Genomic DNA, 9,939 nt, shown 5'->3' on the forward strand with positions numbered 1-9,939 from the left:
GGTGTGAAGGGAATGGGGCGGGAGGAGTTGAGAAGAGAGATAGAAGGGGGTAGAAAGAGGGAGAGAGAATCTTGGAAAGGATCTAATCAAGACTGAAACAGGCCTCTGTTCTGCAAAGTTGTTTTCCATTGTTAAAGTTGATTTACATAATTATCGGCACCATTATCAAATCAATCTGGTTTGTCCTTAACCATTCCAACTTCATCTATCCAGTTCAAATGACTGGGTCTTTTAAGTGAGTAATTTGAACATTCAAAAATTTTTCAAATAAAAGTTAGAATACTATTCAAAACACTTAAGACATTAAAACAAATATCCTAATCCAAAACTAATCAAGCCACTGGAAATTCAGGAATGGAAGAGATTTTTTTCTATATTACTATTCCCAGGAGATGAATGGCTGCCGATGGATTTCACTTACTAGGAAATTTTCTGTGCTCCAGAGGGTGTTACTACACAAACACGCTTGGCACGAGGAACTAATTTGCTCTATTAAGGCACAATTCTGGGTGTAAAAAGAGTGTGTCTGTACATAATATCGTTTTAATTAGAATATATCAGGAACAATTCAAATGAACAGCGACGTTCATTCTCTCTGTGCCCCCTCCCTAAAAGATACGGTTTCTCCATTTGACTGTTTCAATCACAAAGCTTCACTTAATTTTAAATATATTTTTAACTTTAAAGAAAGTGTTTCTCATGTACATTTGAATTTGAGAATTTAAAAATAGTGACACTGATCTTAATTCTAAGGTGCAGTAGAATTTGAAATTTGTAACGCAATTTGTAACGGGGAGATTTTTCCTAAGCTCAAAGTGCAAATAATTACATATTTTTTATAGAATATTTTGTAATCATGAATTATTTTGTAAAAAATTGATATTTTTATAATTCCCATACTTCCTTCTCTCAAGGCCAGCAGTTTGTGATTCTTCCGCATGTATGCCCAAGTACCCTTTATGCTAACAAGTCGAAAAAACCAAACATTTTTTATTCTTAAAAACCTCAGTAAGAAAATCAGTCTAACGGGCTTAGAAGACAGGATTTTGTTTTTTTTCCTCTCATAGTTTACAAATTTAAAAGCAAAATTAGATTTCTTTTGTAATAATGAATTAGACTCACGCTTCGGGTTTACCAAGTTAAAGATGAAGAACTGAACCCGCTAGGCACAGTGGTCTCTACCCAGAGATTTAAAATGCTTAGCTAATCGATTGAATTCACTTTCTTCCAGAGCTTTTAGTCGGTTACTAGCTAGCGTTCAGGCAGGGTTTACACAACCCGTGGTATACCTTACTAACCCTTTAAGACTTCGGTGTTTGCATGGTGCAAGGGATCCCTTATTTTAGGGAACCTCACCCCCAAGAGTTAGGGAAAGTCCGGCCTTTCTCCCCTAATCCGAAGAATGATCAGGACATTTTTTCCTGTGAATTTTCCACATGAGCTAGGAGCTTACAAACCTGTTTCTTGACGTCTTATTTATTGGATGGAAAGCCCAGCTGATTAAAGGTTTAAGAAATTTGCGAAGTATCTCTGCTTTTACAAAAAAAAGTTTCATTTCTTTGCCGTAGGGTCCAAAAAGCTCTTAATTCAGGGTATGAATGTGTGTGCTTACGGGCTTTTGTAAGGAATGCGGAGGGTGTCACTGATTCCCCGGTGGGTGTGTCCCCTGTGGACAGTGTAGCGCAAACCCAGTTTAGGTCTTTTGGACTTGGTTAGTTTTGAATAACTGGAGCGAAAGTTGCACGGGGTAACTCGGTTCCCCCAGGGCATTTTGATAACTGCTTGGGTAGGCTTTGTCATTTGCTCTTTAACAGACAAGAGAGCCTTAGGCTGATCGGATTTGCTGGACTGGATTAGAAATCCTTTGGCTGGGGTCTGGGCCGAGTCCGACAGGTCGGAGTAGTCCCCTGTAAGCATAGAGGGTCCGAATTCCTCTCGAAAAGTGATCAGGGTTGCCTTATAGAGTCCTGTCAATCATCTGTCCAGAAAGAACCCCGGACTGTGAAATGGAAAGTGGCCTGTTTGGGGTCTGAATTACTGCCCCACCTTTAGCTTTCATCTGACGTGCTAGTGTTGGGGAGGGGGTGAGGCGGGGTGGGGAGTTAAGGTGGAGAAGGAGTGATCCTCTGGCGGGGGTGAGGGGGATGAGAGAAGACTAGAAAATGTTCCAATTTTTTCGTGGGAGGAAACTGAACAGAAAAGAGAATGAAGAAGGGGAAAACTGAGGGTAACTTGAAAGGGGGCAGGAAAAAGCTCTAGGCCAAGATAAAGAAATGGACGGGGAGTTTTTAACCGGAGAAACAACCGTTGTCCTCAGGTCCGGGAAGGAGTTAGCATTTGGACGAGTCCCGAGCCTCGAAGTAGGACCCTATCAATTGAATTTTTCTATGAAGTCACCACATTTTGTAAATGAATTTAGGCTTGTGTTTGGCTGGGGCCCAAAGTGCTGTGACAGCATGTAAGATTTCTGTTCCGGATAAAGGGAAGTAGCATTCTTGTTTTCGGATTTGAATATTTCTTTCCCTCCTTTCTCGCACCTGTCGGTCCCTAAATAGTTGCCAATCACAGAGCAAGGCACTGATCCAAAATTTTTAAAAATGAAATTTGGTCCCTAGAACCAAAAATTATAAACCCTCTACGAAAGGCGCCATCTACCGGGCCCAGGGGTTAGGACAGTCAAGTTGGATGACCTTTCCCCCTCCCCCCCGAGATCTTGCCTGTAAGGGATTGGGGGAGGAAGGGGGTGGTGGTTGGACAAAAGGGGAAGGTGAGGTTTTGCCTTGCTCCATCCTGCTCCGACCCCAGCTACCATGGCTGCCCCAACCCTGCCAGAGCATCAGGCTAGACCAGTTCCTTTCTCCGTAGCAGCCACAATAAATAGCAACTCTTCACAGATTCGAGGTGACCAGCGGCAGGAGGAGGGCATGAAAATTCAGAGAAGAGGGATTGGTCTGGGTCAGTAGGATCGGAATGGGTCATCAAGGGTTTTTAGGGAGCTTTTTTCTCTTTGAGGAGAAGGCTATATAGGTTGCTGGGTTCTTACCTCTGGACTCTCTGTGCTTGAGAAATTATCTAACTCAGAGAACACCACTAGTTTTCCCTAGTCTCGGGGAGAATTTGAGTGTGGGGAAAATTAGGGCTGGCCAGTGAGGATTACAGACTTCCAGGCTTCAGATTTCCTTCAGTGTGCGGAGCGGGAGGAGTAGGGATGGGTGTGCTGCAGAGCTAACTAGACGTGTCCTGATTTATCGTTCCTAAGTGAGAATTCCAGCAGGGGCCTCGTCAGTCCATTTATTGACTAAATTTACCAGGACCTCGGTACAATAACGAAAATAACGCATGAGAGAGCTGGGAAACCGCAGCAAGATTTCTGGAGGACTCTCTCTTTGCCGGGTACCAGATCTAGCCCGTTTAATCCATTTCTCCCCCAGATGTTTCTAAGCTGGGGCCAAATATGAAGGTAGTGTTTGAGAATCTATATTTTCTCGACCTTTCTTTGTCCTCTGGATTTTCTCTTGGGGGAAAATGCATTTTGGCCGAACCTCGCACAAACGTGAGTCAAAATAGGTAGGGTCTTCCTCCCATGAGATGCTTTTTCAGATCTGTGGTGTAGATGTGTGGCTACAGGTGGAAAAACCACCATGCTCCCTGACCATCCCCAAATTCCTGCTCCCCTTCTTTTATTTGGCAAATGAGATGAGAGATATTCTCAGGTGGCTCAAAGCGAGGGTAAAGCTTAGTCTCTACTTCCTTTGTGGAAAGGCCCAACCTCTTTTGGTCGCTAAACCTCTTAGAAAACTCTCACCCATACTCTAAGGATCTTTGCTTAGGTGAGTTGTTTAGTGCTTCTATTAGGTTTTACCTTGGATTTAATGCATCATACCACCTAATTTTCTCCACGGGGCCAAAACCAACAGATAATAGTACTGATTCGTGGAGTTCCAAGTCAACTCACTGTTATCCTGTATTTGGGAGAGAAATGCAGCGTCATTGGGCCTGTTTCAATCATTTCCTATCCTCTAATTCGGCCTTCGATACGGGTTTTGAGCCTGAGGGATAACACCCCTTATTTCCCACACCCCCATCGCCCGCAGCACTCCCAAGTCCTATATCTGGCTAGGTATCTTGTAATGACTCCACGGGCCTCCGTGGGAACCCTTGGATTTTAGAAGTCACCCCTGTGACTTCATTTTTGTCATAACATGAGTTGTGTTGGAGACCTTAAAGCTTTGAGTAGCAGGACACACTTGGTATATAAGTGGAGATTTCAAGAGATGCCCAAACGAATGTGTGCTGAACTAGAATGGTACGGACCAAGAGTTTTGACTTTTCCTCTCCAATTGTCATCTTGGTCCCTCAGTCTGCCTGTCTTCCTTCTTCGGGAGAAGGGTTCATCTGCAAGCTGCGCGCCAGCCCGGGCCGCGCTGCAGGCGCAGAGAGCGCGTTCATTTCCTGCGCCCGGATGATACTGATACTGAAATCTGCTTTTATTTGCTCGGAGCAAACCCGAGGCTTTCTGCGCTCCCGCCTGATGGATGCAAATGTAAATGTGCACTTATTTAATTGGATAGGGCCCCAAGATAAAAGAGATAAACGGCTTCCCGTTTGCCAAGTTATTTTTCCGAAGCATGCGGCGCATTGTGGAGGGAAAACTAATGAAAGGTGGGAGTGGAAGAGCTAGGGGAGTTGAATTTCTGAGATTCGGCTTCCTGGCTCTGTTCTTAGGGTAAAGGGCCCAAAATATGGACTCGGATGAGTTGGGACTCGAAGTCTGGAGACAGGAACCTTCGCCTTTTCAAAAGAATTGGACTCTACCGACTGGTAAACTAAAGGGATATTATTACTCGCTCTCAATCCTGGAAACTTTCCCCCTCCCTTTGTCTCTTAACTTATTGCTACTCGCGTTCAGATTCCAGCTTCCTTCAGAACTCAGCTATGGCTCAATAATAGGCGTCCCCGCACAGTTCTACAAACAAGATAACAGGCCTGCAAGCCCAGATCCCCCAAAGGGACGAAACGCAGAGCTTCGGCCAGGATTCCCTCTCTAAAGATGTCAAGCAGTTTTGTTCTTCTTGGATCTTACCACAAATTTCACGTCTCATTTCATCTTGGTCCACTCCAGCAGGGTACATAGCCTTTCCCGCAGTGAAGGAAGATTCCAACAACCATTGTGTTGGAACATCAGTGCCTACTGTGTGCAAAGAACTGAGCCCAGCACTGGAGGGGACAAGTTAAATAAGACACTACTTCTTATCTCAAAAAACGTAAAGGAATGAAGCCAAGAAAGCTAACTGGACTATGCAAGTGTGACCGTTTCGGATTCCAAATTCACCTTATGATTTTTAAGTTTTGGGTTTTTTCTCCTCCTTTTTACTTCTATTTAGAGAGGTTGGAACTGGAGAGGCTGGGAGAGCCTAAGAAGAAAATAAATGTAGGTAGGGTGGGGAAGGGAAGGAACCAGAGACAAAGATAGCAAATCTGTGGCTGATTTGCTATAGGGCCCTAGACCCTGGAGCCTTCGGGCCCTGCAGCTGAGCCGGTTCCGAAGAGTGATGTTTCGCCCTTGCCACCGCTCCCACATCCCCAACGCGCTGATGAATTGGCTTGTCAGGGTAGGCCTGCACGCAGAGACAATCAGAAAGCACTTATACCTCGCTAAACTGAAATTACTGTCTTTTCAGGAGCTAATTTGTATAACTCCCATGGAGGGACTTGGAAAGTGTTTGATGAGGCATAAAATGATGATTAATGAATTTATTGGTCGCTGCTCATCAAACAGGGGCAGTGGAACTCCCCCCACCTCAGGCCCTGGACTGGGGTGGAATGGTCGGAAAGAGGCCTAAAGTTCTGCCCCAGAATTCAAAACCCTGTACCTTCCAGAAAACCAACGGGGCAAATTCCCACTAGGACAGATGATTCTTGATCAAATTCCACATTCTCTTGTCTTTGCAATGCTCTTTCACCACCTCTTCTTCCCCTCCCAAGGCTCCAGTTTCCCCTCCGGACCCCTCGTCCTCTGGCGGTGGGTGGGGCTGGATTTCAACACCTCCTGGATGTCAAGGAGTTAAGTTTTAAGCTTCCTGAAACTGTTAGGGACTCAAGAACCCCAGAGTGCGGCAGACAAGGACTGGTAAGCGTAGGAATCCTGCACCCTTGAACTTCCAAGGAAATTCTTCCTCAGCTACCCTGGTCTAAAGATGGGGGTGTCATTCCATCTCAGCTGGCCAGCTCCTAGAAAATCTCTGGGTGCCCAGCTAAGCAGGCCAACGTGAGGGAACCGGAAGGGGTCAGGGTACGACATTAGGAAGGGGCAGTTCGGGGCCTTAATGACTCTAATGTGGGCAATTAAAATTAAGTGGTTGTGATGCAAATGTCTGCTCTCCTTTCTAGGAGGCTTCAGGGATCAATACACACGATTTGTAAGGAGCTTCCCATCGACCCAGCGTTAAAATGTTTGACCTTTCTGGAAGGAAGAAAAGATCTGACGAGTGGTGACCCCTGGAAAATCTCCTCAAGGTCACACTCTCCATTCCCCCAGTACACAAATCCTTCTCCTTCTCGCTGGTTGAGACCCCTTCCCTCCCTTCCCTCCCTTCCCTCCCCACCCCTTCATAGAGGGCGGGGAGGAACTTGTGTTTGTCTGGGTGAGACATGGGAGTTGGAAAAAGGTACAACTGAGTCGGGATAATTTACCCTGTTTCTACTTGCCTTATCCTCCCTTTTTCTGTTTCTTTCTGGGTTTTTCCCAGCTGGGCCTGAATCTTGGACAATCCATTTAGTCTCAGTTCTCCTGTAGTCTGATCAAAGAGAGCCTATATATTATAGTAGAAGGATAACTGGGGCAGAAGTGAAAACCAACTGATTCTAAGACCTGGTTTGGCCACTAAGTGAACATATCACCTCACCTCCCTTGATATCAATTTGTTCCTGAATGAAAAAAAGGGGTTTGGGCTAGATGATCGCTATGTTTTTTCTTTCTTAACTCAAAAATTACTAGATGATTCCTTCTTCTTTCCCTCTCCTCCACTTTGGTCTTGTAGAATAAATGAAAAGATAATTTTAATCTAGTTTAAGCATTTTAGCTTCTGATTTTAGCCTTCAGAGGTATCCATAGATTTAGATCTGGAAGGGAGCTTAAAGGTCACATAGTTCAATTATTTTTCAGAAATAGAAACTAACATCTGGAGAGTTTCAGTGCCCAAGACAACAAAGATATTGAGAAGTAGGATTTGAACTCAGTCTTCTAATTCCAGTCTATCATGGCAATCAAGAGCTGGAACCACTAAACTGTCTCTTTGGCTCTGCTTTCCCCACTTTTCAGTTCTGCTTCCCAACTCCCCAATTCCATGTACCATGGAGTGAGATTTTCTGCCATTAAAATAAATGTGCACTTATTTTTGTAAAGCCATAATTAAAAAGTATCCTTCATTTTCTGTAACCTCTTTTCCCCCAATTTCCCTTACTCTACCAAGGGCATTGTAGTATAATAGAATGACCATTAGATTGGAAATCCCATTTGAATTGTATTTTAGCCACATTTACTGTGACTTTGAAAAAATTACCTACTCTTTCTGGATTTCAGATTCATCTTTAAAGTGAGGGGATTAGAACAATTAGAAGGTCTCAAGGATCTAGTGGCAGTGTTGGGCAGTAGGGAAAAAAAATGGATTTGGAGTCAAATGTCAGGTTTTAATCAATAAACATTTATTAAATGCCTACTATGTGCCAGACATTATGCTAAGCACTAGGGATACACAAAGACACAAAGACATTGGGTAGAGGAGGTACAAATATATGCAAACAAGTTATAAATACAATATGTAGGAAATAAAGAGGGGAAGCACTGGAATTAAGAAAAAATGGGGAGGGGATTTTTGTTTTGACTTAAAGGAAGGCCAAGGAGATCAGTAGGTAGACTTAAGAAAGGAGAACACTTCAGTCATAGAGAATACCTAAAGAAAATGGCCACAGCAGAGAAATGTTGTGTCTAGTTTGTTTTGTTTTGTGTTTGATGCTGAAGGACAGGATCACTGGATCAAAGAGTAGGAATCTCTGATACTTACTGACTTTTTGACCTTAGATAACTCAACTGTACTTTACTTTCTGATTTGTAAAATGAAAATTTTAGGTTAGATCCCTGCTGAGAATCTGTAATTCTATGTGTAGTGTCCTGCAGTGACAGAGGAGGTTTCAAACTTTTTTTTTCTCTTTTTTTTTTTTATTATTTTCTTGGTTATACATGTACATTAATTTTTTTAAATATACATTTTTTATAATCATTGGAAGAGAAAAATCAGAACATAAGGGAAAAATCATGTGAGAAAAAAATAGAAGAAAAAGAAAAAAATAGTGAACATAGCATGTGTTGATTGGCATTCACTCTCCACAGTTCTAGCTCTGGATGCAGACGGCATTTTCTATCCAAAGTTTATTGGGATGGCCTTGAATCACTAAATCACTGAGAAGAACCAAGTTTTTTATAATTTATCATAGCAAAATTTTGCTGTTACTGTGTATACTGTATTCCTGGTTCAACTTGTTTTGCTCAGCAACAGTTCATGTAAATTGTTTCAGGCCTTTCTAAAACAAGCTTGTTCATCATTTTTAATAGAATAATAATAGTTCATTACTTTCATATTTTATAACTTGTTCAGCCATTCTCCAGTTGATAGGCACCTACTCATTTTCTAGTTTTTTGCTACTACAAAAAAGAGCTGTTACAAACTATGTGGATCCTTTTCCCTCCTTTATGATTTTCTTGGAATACAGACTCACTAGCAGCACTGCTGAATCAAAGAATATGCCAGTTTTATCCTCTTTGGGCATAGTTCCAAACTGTTCTTCTTAATGGTTGGATCATTTCACAACTCCCTCAACAATGCATTAGTGTCCCAGTTTTCCTACATCCACTTCAACATTTATCATTATCTTTTCCTATCATCTTAGCCAGTCTAAGAGGTTTGAGATAGTACCTCAGAATTGTTTTAATTTGCATTTCTCTAATCAATAGTGATTTAGAGCATTTTTTCATATGACTATAAATGCTTAAATTCCATCATGTGAAAATTGTTCATATCCTTGGTTTCAAACATTCTTAGTGAATTTTTTTAAATAATTGATTTTTAAATAGTGTTAAAGTCACATAAAAATGGGATCTTAGTATTGAAGGTCTTGTGTGTGTGTGTGTGTTTTAATGAAAAATTTGGTAGCGTTTGAGGGGTCTGGATGGGAAAAATTAGGTTGGAAGTTTTTGTTGACAGTCATTCTTCTACCAGTCTATATTACCTGTCTTCCATAAATTAGCAAAACATTTGCTAAGTACCTACTATGTTTTAGGCCCTATATTAGATGCTGGGGAAACTGATGAAAAAAAAAAGAAAGAAAGAAAGAAAATTCTGACTCATACTGACCTTACATTTTTATTGGAAAGGCCAGATGTACAATTATAAATTATATATATATGTATACATATATATGTGTGTATATATATGTATATATATATATATATATACATATATATATATATATATGTATGTATAAATATATAACAAACTGTGTGGTCCACATATACTCAAGGCTTCTTAGTTCAACTCCCATATGCACTAATGTGTTAATAGTCTTATAGGCAAGGCTAGATTGGGTAATGTGGAGATTTCTCAGGATGTGTGTGTCTTTCCTCATGCTATGGGTTCAAGTTCCTATTCTGGTGTTCTCCCCACAATCCATCTCCAGATAATAATTTTATTTTTATCAGTGATTGGCCCAGTGGTTAGGAAGGGCTACACTATTATTATTTTTTCTCAATAAAATTTTATTTTTTCAATTACATGTGAAGATAATTTTCAAAATTCATTTTTGTGAAATTTTGAATTCCAAATTGTTTCTTCCTCTCTTTTGCCTATCCCTTTCCCAAGATAGTAAACAATCTGATTCAGGTTA

Source organism: Antechinus flavipes, chromosome 2 (assembly GCF_016432865.1).
Source record: "Antechinus flavipes isolate AdamAnt ecotype Samford, QLD, Australia chromosome 2, AdamAnt_v2, whole genome shotgun sequence".
NCBI classification, from domain to species: Eukaryota; Metazoa; Chordata; class Mammalia; order Dasyuromorphia; family Dasyuridae; genus Antechinus; species Antechinus flavipes.